Raw genomic sequence first — 14,810 nt, forward strand, 5'->3', positions numbered from 1 at the left:
TAGACAACGCCGTCTCTCAGCTGCCAGACGGCACATTTATCGCATGCGAGAAAATAGTTACCTGAGCACCAAATTGACTTGCTACACCACTTGCATACACATTGCGCTCTCAAACGCCAACCCACAGTGTGGCGAGAGCAGCGACTGCCTCAACACATTTCCAACTCCATACGTATTCGTTTTGTATACTCGCACCAATGCTGTTTGTGCGCAGTTGGCAACCATGCTCAATGTCGTCTGCTGTGTGGCCGCCGTGTAGCATTGTTGTGTTTGGCGCTCTGCAGGGCGCATTCGTTCGCCTACCAACTGACTTGCTGGTTGGCGTCGTCATCGTCATCGTCGTTGTATGATTATTTGGTCCGTCGTCGCTTCAGTTGCCTATGAGACGTCGTGACGGTCATGTGTGTAGGCGCATTCAATTCCCGTGTTCGGTAGTGAAATAATCAAATTTTGTTTGTTATAAATTTTCGCTCGCGCTCTATTGGCCAGCCCCATCAAAATTGTCGCAATTCCTAAATCGTGCTTTTTGCCAAACTTTTAAAGTTGATGACGCGAATTGGCAGCGCGTGTCGCCCCAAAGCAAAACAAACCGAAATTTTTGTTTGCGCGAAGGAAGCGCGTGCAATTTAGCAACGCGTTGGTGTTTTGAAACCCGAGCGAAAATTCGGTTTTACCAAAAAATTATTTGTTTTTCCATAAAGTGCGGCCGAAGAAATCGCAACGCGTACGTGCGTGTGTGTATGTGTGCGCGCAGGTTTTTTGTGTGAAAATTGATATTTGTGCAAAGTGCAAGTGAAGTGAAGCTCTTCGCCAGCATGCAAATGGTGTGCTGATGTAGTAACAACAAAAATAAAAGTTGACAACAAGTTTACAAACGTCAAAGTGCTGTTTGCGGGCGTGAATCAGCCCGTTTGCCCCGAATTATTGATATTTAACTGTTGTGTTCAACTCTGAAACAGCTTGTAGCTTCGCATCTTTGCAAACTTGAAGATTTGGTAAATAAAACTTTGTGTTTTGGAAATTTAATTTTTTAGTAAATCGCTTTTGTCATTTTGTGGCCATGCTAGTGCGTGTGTGTGTGGTTTTATTTGCGTGTTTCAACATCGCTTTGTCCCGCTTTAGCTTATGTTTTTAAGCGCATTGTCTTACTTATTAGCCAAACGTCAGACAAAAGCTGAGCTTAAAGCGACCCTCACGGCCGCCTCACCTGTCTGCCGTAAATGCCTGCGAGCGCGCTCAGCTTCAGCCGTTCGAGCAGCTAGCTTTTGCGTTTGTTATAAGTAATACTGGTTTACAAAATAAACTAATATAACAATAATAACAAAAAATGTAACAAAAACAATAATAAATAAGAATATAACGAAAAATGAATTTATTTGCGGGAATTTTTTTAGAATTACGAAGAAAGTAATTTAATGGTTTACATAAATAAAATTTTGCTAAAAAATGAATTAAAATATAAATAATTAAATGAATTAATAAATATAAGCTATAAAATTGACAACAACAGAAACAATAACAAATGCTTAAATAAAAAAGAAAATCATGAAAATTTCAAAATAATAATAATAAGTGATATATACAAATAAATAATAATAATTTAAAAATCAAAAATAAAAAAGGTTAAAATTAAAATCAAAATTATAATGTTTCCCACTCGTTTTTAGAAAAAGAAACTAAAAGTAGTTTAATGGGTTTCTTAAATTAAAGTTTGGTTTAAACAAAAGAAATTATAGCATAAATAATTAAATTAATTAGGAAAAATTAAATTAAATAAAATTAAAAATTAATAAATAAAATTAATAACAACAAAACATACAACAAAAACAATAATAAATATAAAAACACTGCCAAATTAATTTATTTGGGGGAATTTCCTCTATTAGGAAAAAAAATAGCTTAATGAAAAATTCAAACTATTAATAATAATACATTAAATGTTGTTAAAAAAAAATTAAATAATAAATAAGTATAATATTAAACTGATAATAGCAAAAAATACTAGAATTACAATAATAATTATATATATTTGGGCAGATTACTTCTAAAATGGGGAAAAACTATTTCACTCAAAAATAAATATTAACAATAATCATATCAATAAGAAAAAGGATTAATAATACTAATTTAGGAATACAAAATAAGAATAATGCTTTTCATTTTTTTTTTTGTATTTTAAATATTTTAATTTCTTGCTTTTTTACTTGCAATTTAAATTGAATTTGTTTGTGAAAAATATTGAAATTCTGTGAAAAAATATTATTAGCAGCAGGAAATTAAAAAAAAATTAATAATAATATTATAACTCCTTATGCTAATTATTTTCTTGGAAATAAAATACAAAATTACTATTTTATGCAAAAGTAAAAAATAATTGTCTGTGCTGTCCGTTATTAATCCTAAAACTTTTTTTATGCCAGTTGAAGTATTTTTTAGCGCCATAATTTTTGGTTAAGTCAAATATTGTAAAATATTAAAATATTTTTGAAGTAGTTTATGAAATTAAATCTAAGTGAACACATTAAAAATGTAAATTTATAAAAATTTATTATATTAAAAAATATTGAATAAATTAAAATAAAAATCATAATAAAAATAAAATATAAATAAAATTATTAAATATAAAAATTTAAATAAATTTAACAATTTAGAATTATATACAATTTTTTACTTAAATATCAACAAGTGTGATTATGCAAAATGAATAAGACGGTAACCTAACCATATTAAGTGATTTCCTGTGCCACCAGCTTAATTAATTAAAAAAATAACCTGAAAAAATTAGTTCCTTGAAGGAATTGTTTTTGAACATATGTATAAAAATATAAACAAAAATATTTATAAATAAAAAAAAAAAATAAAAACAAAATTATTATTAGAAAAATTTAGGAAATAACCATTTATTAATAAAATTAATAAAATAATCGTGTATAATTGAAAAAAACTGCAGAAATTAGTCAATAATATTTTGTATATAATATTGCTGGAAAAATTTGGTTAAAACAGTTACAAACAAAAAAAGAGAATAATATCACAGTTTTTGGAACAATTTGAAAATATTTTTTTAAATAAAAGTAGTCAAATAGTCGTACATAATTCAAAAAAAAAATACAAAATACAGAAACTAGTTAAAAATACTTGGGTTTAATTGGAAATTAATTTAATTTTTTTAATAACAGTAATAAAATAATCGTATATAATAAAAGAAAATACAGAAATTATTCAAAAATATTTCGAATTTAATTTTTTTTAAAATAACTAAATGACTAAATAATATAAAATAAATATTTGGTTCTAGGCAGTTACAAAAAAATTCAAATATTTATAAGAAACGAAAATAGTAAAAATAATAACTCAATTCTTTGAAACTTTTTGAAAATATTTTTTTTTTGAAATAGCTAAATTAACTCAGTAATATAAAATAAAGATTTGGTTCGGTTACAAAAAATTCAAATAACTATAATAAGTACAAATAAAAATTTTCTTATAAAAGCAATAATTGGGTGTAATTGAAAAATATACAGAAATTAGTCAAAAGTATTCAGAATATAACTTTTATCAAAATAACTAAATAAATCAAATATTTTAAAATAAAATTTTATATTATAATTATAAATAATAATAAAAAAAATAAATATATATAATAAATATAATTATAATTAATAAAAATTATATATAAAAAAACAATACAAGCTTTTAAATAATTGTGTATAATTAAAAAAAAAAATACAGAAATTAGTGAAAAGTACATATGTATGTATATTCAATATAACTTTTATCAATGAAAACAATGAAACATTTTATTAAAAATAAAATAAAATAATTACTCCATTAGTGGAACATATTTTTAAAATAATTTTTCATATGAATAACTAACTACATTGTTCTAAACATTAAAAATAAAATTTTGGTTCGAAACAATTACGGCAATGAAATCGAAAAATTATATTTCAAAACCAAGTTTACTAAAGTAATAAAAAATTATTGTAAAACTTCAAACAAAAATTTATAAAAGTTAAAAAAAATGTATAAACTTTTATCATAGTAACAATAAAAATTAATTCCAATGCTAATTGCACAATTTTCTACACCGAATAAACCTGTTATTGCTTTTTGCACTTGTAAATAATTAAAAGTTCGCGCTCTTCCTTATCCATTTCAGTAATTCCCCACTTTTCGACGTTGTTGCTTTTCGCAACAATCTGTGCGTAGCGCGCATAACCGAACAAAAAACTTTTAACTGCACAAGCATGAGTTCTGAGTGACTGCGGAGTGCGCCGCTCCCCAGTCTCACCCCCCCGGCCGCTGTCGGACTACTGTCTGCCTGTCTGCATTTTATATGAAATAATGCGCCGTTTGACCCGTTGGCGATGCCATTTGCTGTGCATTGTTTGCCGTTGTTGTTGTTATTGTTTGCAGTTGTTTGATATTGTTGTTGTGTTTGTTTTTTGTTTTTGCTGTTGTGCGCGCAGTGACAATCACATTTTTTGCGCTCTTCGCAAACGACGTTTCAGCGGCAGAAGTAAACAGATTAATAACAACAAGCGCAACAACAACAAGAATAACAACAACAATGCGAATACATAAAACAGCAGTTGCACAGCATCCACCACAAAAGTTGCAATGCAAAAACGAGCGTAAAAAGTGAAATAAAAATCGGCAAGCAAACCGAGAACGGCCGGTCTGTCGCGCCAGTGTAGAAGCAAACCTGTTTTTGAATAAAATTGTGCTTTTTTGCATTTATTTTTAATTACTACTTTTTCCAATATTTATTTGCCTTCTGTGCTGCTTATCGCAATTGTTTTTGCGTTTTCATTTTTTAATCATTTATTGTAAATATATTTATTATTATTCTGAAGCCCAGCTTCTGCTCTAAGGCGCTTATCGTCACTTATTTTACTACTTGCAAGCGTTTTGTATTTATACCCTCATAAACGTATATTAAGGATGCCACGAAGTTTTCAGCAGCCGGAAGCAAATATTGGAGGAACTTTAAAGTGCATACGATTATATAAGAGATTAGTGTTACGAGCTGAACCGATTTAGCCATTTCCCTGTATCTGTCTATTTATAAGCGAACTAGTACCTGAGTTTTTGAGATATCGATCTGAAATTTTGCGCAGATGCTATTCTCAAGAGGTAGCTCATTTGTCGGAACTGCCGATATCGTACAACTATAACGTATAGCTGTCATACAAGCTTTTCAATCAGAATCTTGTCTTTGTATGGAAAACTTTTTCATTTTACGAGATATCATCAAAAAAATTCGCATAGGTTATTGCCTAAGCCATTGGTGCAAACACCGAATAAATTGTTCAGATCGGACCACTATATACTTTAGCTGCCATACCAACAGGTGGATGATAATGAAGTCTTTGTATAGAAAACTTATTCAGTTTACAAGGTATCATTACGAAATTCGGCAAAAATTATTTTTTAAGACAATTATACAATATACGAAAAAATTGTTTAAATCGGATCACTTTAGCATATAGCTGCCATACAAAATACTGATTATAATGAACTTCTTGTATGAAAAACTTGTTCACTTTACGAGATATCATCACGAAATTCGGCTCGAATTATTGTTTAGCGCCATAATACCATGTCCGAAGAAATTGTTCAGATCGGACCACTTTAGCATATAGCTGCCATACAAACTGATCGATCAAAGTCAGATTGGCGATTTTTAAAACACTTTTATGCTATAAGAAATGCACCTGTGAAGGGTATTACTACTTAGGTGCAGTCGAGGTTAACGGTTTTTTTCTATTTATTATATATTTTTCCAATTTTTAAGCTCTTCTCTATCCCTCCTCTCCTCTATCCCTTTTTAACTTATTTTGTCTTACTTTATTATTTTGCTTATTGCTGTTTTACTAATTTGTTTCGCTTCTTCGTCGCCTGCCTGTTCGACGGCCTGTTGCTTTCCGTTTCCGTTCTTCGCCGCGTACGCTTCGTTGACTGCACATTTCAATTTCTTTTGTTTATATTCACCCTCCGGGCGACATTTCATATTTTACTCTCGAGCGATAATAATAAGCGAGATTTTCTGTACAGCTTCTTAGGTCCCGTGAGGCCCTCAACCCAACAACAGGCTGTGAAGTGCTCTAATTAAATTTAAGCATATTAAAAACATCAAACTTTGTTGTAGATTTGTTGTAAAAAAACGAAGCGATTAGTCGCGCTTAAGTCATGTTATAGATAAGCGAATCGCTGTGTCAATAAGTTTGTGCATGTGTGGGTAGGTCTAAGTGTATGATTCAAAATTAAATTGAATAATATTAAAACCGTTACAAGATAAGCGTTTATGTGCATATGACAAATGAATTTATTTGTTATTTCCAAATTTTAATTTAAAAGTCATCTTTTATTGGGATTTATGCATTGAAAATTGCTGAAACGAGTTGATTTCACGATTTGATGTTTTTGAAACATTTATTTGGAATTATCAGTAGCTTAGAGTTATCGCGTGTTCGTTGAGCTAATATGTGTTCGTTAGAACGAACAGTTGAACTCGTGTTTGAGAAATTCCCCAGAGGGCTCTCTCAATTTACAAGTTGATTTTAGTAGCTTAAATCTTGTTTTTCGACGCAAGCTAGTGCATCAGATTAATTTATTAATATTAAACGGTTCGAAAAAACTAGCAAATAACACATTACTTAAACCGTTGGGGATTTTTTGTCTTATTATCTTTTAAGCAACAATTGGAGCTGAGTGGCTTGGGCTTAATTTTTGCGCATTTTTAAGGTGTTCACTTTGTGGTGTTGCGAGCGAGAGGAATTAGAATTTATAAAACGACCCCAAACGGTTTGATGGACTTTATTAGTTCCGGTAACGAAAAAAATGTGCTTCAAGTTAGATCCAGATTTCATTGTCTCAGATCAAAAACATTACCCTCAAATATATTACACTTGCCAGCGTATTAGTTATTAAATCTATCTTTTACGCTATTATGAGAACTTGATTTGTACTTATTATTTAAGATATTCCCAATCGGAAGCTGTTAAATTTTCTTCAACTTTCTGGCAATTTGTGAATTCTACTCCAAACCAAGGTTAAGTCAAGCCAATTTCTGTCAAGGCGTTCTGTATCGACTCGATATGATAGTCAGAAGGGCTAGGTCTTGGCTACAAGGTAGCTGAGCCAAACATTTTCTAGCTGCTGTTTTCCAAATAATTTTTAATCAGGCTTGCAACATGAGGCATGCGTTGTTATGATAGTATATTATTTCCTCGTGTCTAGTCGCAATCTCCGGTGGTTTTCCGGAAATCGTTCCGGTTTTGGAAGCACATAGTACACCATGATCTTCTAATACCACCAAATACAACGAATTACCTTGGCGCCATGGATATTCGGCTTTCACGTTGATTTGGCTGTTTGGTCAGGTTTCAGATATGCCTCTTCCGTCTAAAATTTTCCTACTTACCTAAATATTTCATCAGTAGTCACAATCTGACTCAAAAACGGCTTCTTTTTCTGGAGTTCAAGCAAGCTTTCAGACATGCTTATAAAAAAATTCTGCAATCGGTGAGACCGGTATCATTCCATGGTTCTACAATATCTGAAAGTGAAACTGTAAAATAACTAGATCTTTATTTGGACAGAAGGCTCACTTGAAAGACACGCACAAAAGAGAAATTGGAGGAGCTTAATTTAAAACACTGACTGACACTACTGAATTTTATGCCCACCATCACAACTTAGTCTTGAAAATAAAGTTCGTCTCTACAAGTCAATCGTTAAACCAGTATGGACGTATGTAATGTAGCTATGGGGTACGGCGGGTACATCCAACATTAAAATCATCCGAAGATATCAGTCTACGACTTTAAGAAGCATTGTAAGTGCTTCTTGACATATAAACAAGTTTGAAATCTACAAAGGCTTTAATGTACCTTTTATTAAAATATAAATCAGTCGAGAATACCTAGATAGACTTTCTAATCATGAAATCTTCCTGACAATAAATCTACTGGTCAACAGTTTGGTTGTTAGACGCTTATAAAGAACCCACATTTAGGATCTTCAAAATAGATTTTAAGTCCTTTTAAGAATATTTTTAACACATTATGTTATTGAAGAATATATTGATTAGTCTCAATGAGGCACAATCGATCCTGTTATGATTCTTATAGTATTTATAAAATTTGCTGATTGCCTTCAGGTAGATTACAAATAAATACAGTAACCAAAAAGAAATATTTCGAAGAATAGGACGATATACTTACTATAATAAAATTTTGAAATCGACGAGACCGGATCGCATTCAATGTTTTTACATATTCTGTAAACAAATTCTCTTTCTGCTAATGTGAAATGTAATGTAAATTTGATCTTGTTTGGAATCGAAATTTGATAGCTTTAAAAAATACGATCTTTTTATAATTAAAAATCAAAATTAGTTGAATATTTCTAAACCAATATATATAATATTTGTCAATAATAATTTAGTATTCTTACTCTTATAATATCTAGGTGTTCGCACATCAACAAAATGTTAATGAACTAATTTTTACTGCTATTGAAGAGCAAGTCAGTTGTGCAAATAGACGTCGAGTTGAGCAAACATGCGGCATAAATAATTTTGAAGCACGATAACAAGTAACACTTGAATGTTTTTATAAAAAATAATTGCGAAAACCTACCTATAATCGTTTTAATTTGACTTGACTACTTCACTAGGTGTTAGATCGATATTATTGTTAATATTTTTGGGAGAAATTAGAAACGTGAATATAATTGAAAGAGAAAAAGAGCGAGAGAGGGACCGAGCGTAATGGATTTCGAGCAACATATTCTTGCATATACAGTAACTCTTCACTTGTGGAGACTACCGTTTTGCCTTCCTACTTTAATTTCACACCGTAATTCTCAAACGCTTTATGCAACCTTCAATGATGCTTCACAAGACGCCTAGAGATATCAATGTTCAAATGTGAAAAAGATTGGCATTGACATATAATAAACGAATAACGTATATGTTTACAACCAAATCATCATAAAATTCACACACTCACACTCACACAACAAGTAACAACAACCACATGTCGTGCGAATATAAATTGTCCTCAAATTAAATACAATGAATTGTGGGTGTTTGGAAACAGATTAATTGCATGAATGAGTAGCGCACATGCCACATGTACAGCAATAAAATAATAGCAGAAACATAAACTGCAGCGAAGTGTTTGCAAGCCGCAAAGATTGACTGGCGCTACTGTCCACTCACTGGTCTAAAGCATATGTTTCTCTATAGTATATAATGTGTATGCGTGTGAGTTCCAGGAAAAAATTACATACAGTCACTCTCAAGAACAACTGGCATCAGCAATTAGTTTATTGAATGTTCAATTAAAAGACACACTTGTCGCCGTAGGTTCAATTATTCTTGTAACACATACCCTGTTGGACATAAAGGGAAGATATTGACATTTCACAAACTGTTATGAAGTGGGGGCGAAATGGTACTCTTTTCCATAAAAGCTAGAGAGAAAGTTATCAGCGTTAACATCACTAAAGAGAGTATGATGATCTATGACTAAGTCAGCAGTTTGTTATCCCTGAAAATATATCCTTATATGTGGTATATATGCAAGTCGTATGACTTATATAATTACTCTTTTCGATCCAATACCTACTACTTTTAGAAATTTGAAAAGATTTCATACCATAGGAACCCTACCTACTACTTTTTGAAGTTTCAAAAATATTTCTTAAACTTGAACCCCTTATTACTACTTTTTGAAATAAAAAAAATACTGCATTTTGAAATATGAAAAAATTTCATACCCTGTACCCTTCACTACTACTTTTTGAAATTAAAAAAAAAATATTACTTTTTAAAATATGAAAAAATTTCCCTTGGAACCTTGGCTATTACTTTTTGAAATAAAAAAATACTAATTTATGAAATTAAAAAAAATACTACTTTTTAAAATATGAAACAATTTCAAACTCTTGGAACCCTGGCTACTACTTTTCGAAATTAAAAAAAAACTACTGTTTAAAATATGCAAAAATTAAATACCATTGGAACCCCTTCTACTACTTTTAGACATTTGAAAAAATTTCATACCTTTGGAACCCTACCTGCTACTTTTTGAAATTTCAAAAATATTTCTTAAACTTGATGCCCTTGTTACCACTTTTTGAAATAAAAAAAATACTACTTTTTAAAATATCAAAAAAAATTCATAGATTTGGCCCCTTCTTACTACTTTTTAAAATTTGGCACACATTACTACTTTTTAAATTAAACAAAAATGTCCCTCCCTAGAAAAAGTTGCCCTTACCATACCTTGGAAAGTACTACCAAATGTAAAAGAGAAAATTCCAACAAGGTAAATCTTGCCACTGTCGTTTGTCAGTATACTAAAGCCATAAAATATAATGATGTGTGAATGTGGCACGCAAATGAAGAAGTCATAAAAATCCAATATGCGAACGAAGCACACAAATCCAGCATTCATTTACACACACACACACCCATTCATAAAGACACAAGTATGTGTATCTATTCGGAGGCGCATGTCCCCATCATTATTTTGATTGTTTCGAGAGCATTTGTGTTGATTCCTAGACCCTAAGAAGTCATTAAACTCCTCTTCATGCCGCTCATGCGGCATTAACATTTTAATGTGCTGCCTCTACTTGCTGCCTGCTGCACTCTTTTGTTTTTAATTGCTATGCATTGTTGTTGCCTTGCTGCTGCTCCGCCAGGCGAGATTAAATTTAGAGCAACGCTTTTGGAGCACACTGTGTTTACTCGCAGAAGAATGTCAGTCAGCTATTCAATCTTTCTTTTTAATTCTATTCCTTTGCTGGAGCTATAATTTAATGCTGCTCGTAAAATTTCTGAATTCACTGGCATTTGTTTACTCACATCTCGCATGTAGTGGTGTGTGTTGTTTCAGTATTAAATGCCTTGCTCGGAATGCAGTACTTGTAGCAGCAGCTTCGAATGTTGCACGGCAATGGGAGATGTACGAATTAACTGTTTTTGTTGTTGACAGTGCTATTTGGGTCAATTCTGATTCTCAAAAACAAACAAAACCAACAATATTTAAATACAGAATATAAGTGTACCTGCAGGCAGAAGTCGTCACTGAGATAAGCACGTACAGTTAGAAAGTAAAATTGTGTGCGGCAGGCGATTAGGTGTAGGAATACTTACTGCAAATGTTCGTTTAAGAATTAAATATATGTAGATTTAAAGAATTAGTAATATTTGAGGAGTTTTCAAATTGAGAAATATTCTCTTTTTAGTCATGTTATATGTACTCTTATACTAAAGAGTACAAAACTGACTTTAAATTTTTACTCTGAAGGTTCCGCTGATGCTAAGTGTACTTGTAAGACGAGGCTTTTGGCATACTGCTTGTTGGGTTATCCTAATGAAAGCAAACCTTGCTTAAGATATCAGACACGCTCTTAACTCCCTTTAAAGAGTGTTATTTCTTTCTTAGACCTTAAACATCCTAAATTACTAGTGAGTAATTTCCTAAACCAACGCTGAACAATAGCAGAAGCGCAGTCAAAATTGAGAAGGGCCTCTTCGCATCGGTCGGTGTCAAATGAAATTTCGGAGAGAACAACTGCTTATTGTGTGATTTCTTCAGCGTGATGCTGAAAAAAATAATAAGAGCCGCAAAGCTAAATAGATAAGGTACAATATTATATAAAAATGTACCACTGCTGATGCTGTTAGTTCTCCTTTCTCGAAGCTAGACAAAGAAATGAAGCTCACGGGTCTGGTTGTGAACGGGACAAGACGAAAATTCTTCTGTCATCCAACAAACGGTCGTCGCGACTTGGCTTCCACATCACAGTTGACAGTCATAGCTTTGAAGTTGTGGATAATATCTATTTTGGAACCATAATTCACAACTCCAACAATGCCAGCTTTGAGTTGGACTGAGTAGCAAGTTAGTAAAGTCTTCCCTCGACGGACCAAAACCAAACTCTACAAGTTGCTCATTATTCCCGATCTGCTATAAGGTGCAGAAGCGTGTATGATGTCGACATATGATGAGAATCTTTCGATTGAAAGATTTTGCGGAGTGTTTATGGTCTTTTGAACATTGGCTACGGTGGATACCTCAGACGACAGAGCGATGAGCTTTACGAGTTATATGACGATATTGACATAAACTTTCTGTATCATGTTGACGGAATGGAGTAAAGCATCCCAGCCTTGAAGGTGTTCAATGCAGTACCTGCTGGTGTAAATAGAGGAAGGGAAAGACCCTCAAAGGATTGCAGAAAGGTGAAGACTTTCATTCCATAAGATCAGCAGAGTGACATGGTTTGCATTGGTCTTTATGATTGTCGCCAAACTGCGAGAAGAAGAAACGAATGGCGCGCTATAGTTGATTCGGTTATAATCACGGAGGCGATACCTATATTAATGCTGTAATAGTAGTGTAATTTCCTTTACGTAATTACGATTGGAGGTTCTTTTATGTTAGCAACTTTATTTCTTTAATGATGGGTTGATCAAAGATGGTTTTGTTTTGACTCTCAGCATACATATGGTCTGAGTGCTGCCGCATCTTCCTTACCTTATCTTAAGTTGTATCTCAGATCCCGTTCTGGACATCCGTTTCAAATCATCAGACAAACCATATCAGATATAAGTGTTTAATAGAACAGAATTTCTATATAAAATTGGATATTGGCTTCTCATATAATACCCACTATTTCGACCTAAACAGCTTAGCTCTCCGTGAGAATATTTTCAGAATAACACTATTTAGTTAGAGAAGCATTGGTGAGTATCATCATCTGAGCAATAAATGGATTAAAGATTCCCGGTTTGCGCTCTTGCCTTAGTTCTTTCACAGTTATAATATGATAAAGTGTCCAAGAAGTGGCTCCCTGCTTGAATACAGCTGATTATAGCATATTCATGCCCTACACAATGTATGTAATGGACCGAGCGTTAGCAAAAACTTGACTGTCGCCCAAGGGACTGGTTTTCCTTGCTGTAATGACAAGCGCAATGAAATGACAGAATATTACGTCTTAAGACTGATTCTATATTTTTTCTTTTAGGCATATGTATTATACATTGATTATTTTCCTTGAGATGGAAGAACGTAGAACTCTAAAGTGGATAGCGGGTACCGATTGGTTGTTTTTTTCGGTATCAAACTCAGAACTACGACTCACGAGAATTGTGACTAAAACGGTTCTAAAGCACTTTATCCAACACCACGGATTCGGCTTAGCTTAAAATAAAATATCATTATACGAAACTGCGCAGAAAAGGCAAGTCTTACATCTGTGACTGTGCGTCGTGTTTACAGCTATCCAACAGGTATAAGTAAATACCTATGTCTCCACATACAAACAGACGTCTCCACAAATACATGAAATAAAGTGTTAACTGCGCGACGACGAAGTTCCACATTCAAAACTGGTCATTGGCTTAGGGCGTACAACACGCATGCGCTGTCTGCTGACCAAGTTGAATTGAGTTGAACTGAACTCAAATGAACTGAACTGAGCCCCGTGCTGAGCAGGGCTTGGCTTGGCCCTCTATTTGTCGTTTACTGCGGAAGTAATTTAACATTTTACAAGAGCAGAGGAAAGCGCTGCACTCACACACACATGGTTACCTATTCAGTGCGCGGAATGCTTTAGTGATGCCCTGTTGCTGTGTTTCCCTTCACCACGCTTCTCTTGTACCAGAGTCAACTCGAAATGTGCCAACTTTAATTTGTTGTACCCTCTTCACTTATTAAAATATTTTGTAAACACTTTTTTTCTTGTTGCCGAGCATGAGCAGTGGAAATTCACACATGACAACGTGTGTATATATATACATATGTACGAGTTTGTGTGTGTGTTTCGTTAAAATAAATGAGTTGGTCATTCCCAAGCGGCTTTTGCTGTACAAACTTGGCCCGATTTGTGAGTTTTTGCGCAGAATAGCGGAATTACTTGGCGGACAGTTGTAATAACAATCATATCTTAAGTGTACTTTTACATATGTATGTATATGTGTCTATTAGGGTGCTCCAAATAACTTTTTTGATTTTTTTTTCAAGAAATACATATATCCGGTGATATATATATCTACTATTAGGGTTGCAAAAAAACACTTTTTATTTTTTTTTCTAAGAAACCGTATAAACTACTAGGGTGACCCAAAAAAGCTTCTGATTTTTGTTTTTTTTTTATAAGAAACCGTGAAAATAACGTCTGAAATCAATAAGTAAAAACTGAAACTTTTCTTTAAAAAATTTTTTCGATCCACCCTAATATCCATACATTTGTGCTTTTGCGCTTCTTATTGACAGTCAGTTAAACACAGACAAAGTGAGGAAGCAACAAATGTGCGAAAAGTGGCTTAAAGCGTATTGCGAATAGCAAACAGTTATACACAGTTCATGTTGACCGTTGTTTTTGTTGTACTCGTATTTATAAAAATAACATATTTTTTTGCCTTACAATGTCTCGCTTTAAAGTCTTTTGTGCGCAAATTCAAGCGGGTTTTCATTTTTTTCTTCTTGCCGTTTCGAAGCTTTTGGCAAAATGTTCGCTTTAATTTGTTTTCGCACCGTTATTTCTTTAACGGCATTCACTTTTTCATGTCGACCGCGCCACATTCGAGTGTTGTGGGTGTATGTTTACGGGCATTGTGACCGAATTGTGAGCCAATTATTTCCCATGTCATGGCTGTGCGGCCATTTTCGTGTAAAACGCCAGCGATGCGTGTTAATTTTCGTCTCGGATTGTGACACAAAACCCACTCACGCACCAAAATGTCAGCATTTGATGGCCCGGCTTTTTTCGTGGCGCAA

General features: G+C 33.1%; 1 long non-coding RNA gene across 1 annotated transcript in view; it reads left to right on the plus strand.

The window, feature by feature from the left end:
• Positions 1–292: 292 nt before the first annotated feature.
• LOC126759991 (uncharacterized) overlaps positions 293–14,810 on the plus strand; it is a 148,577-nt gene continuing 134,059 nt past the window's right edge. The window contains exon 1 of the long non-coding RNA XR_007667130.1: positions 293–995. This is a non-coding gene — a long non-coding RNA (uncharacterized LOC126759991). The remainder of the gene's footprint in view (positions 996–14,810) is intronic.

This window comes from Bactrocera neohumeralis, chromosome 2 (assembly GCF_024586455.1).
Source record: "Bactrocera neohumeralis isolate Rockhampton chromosome 2, APGP_CSIRO_Bneo_wtdbg2-racon-allhic-juicebox.fasta_v2, whole genome shotgun sequence".
NCBI classification, from domain to species: domain Eukaryota; kingdom Metazoa; phylum Arthropoda; class Insecta; order Diptera; family Tephritidae; genus Bactrocera; species Bactrocera neohumeralis.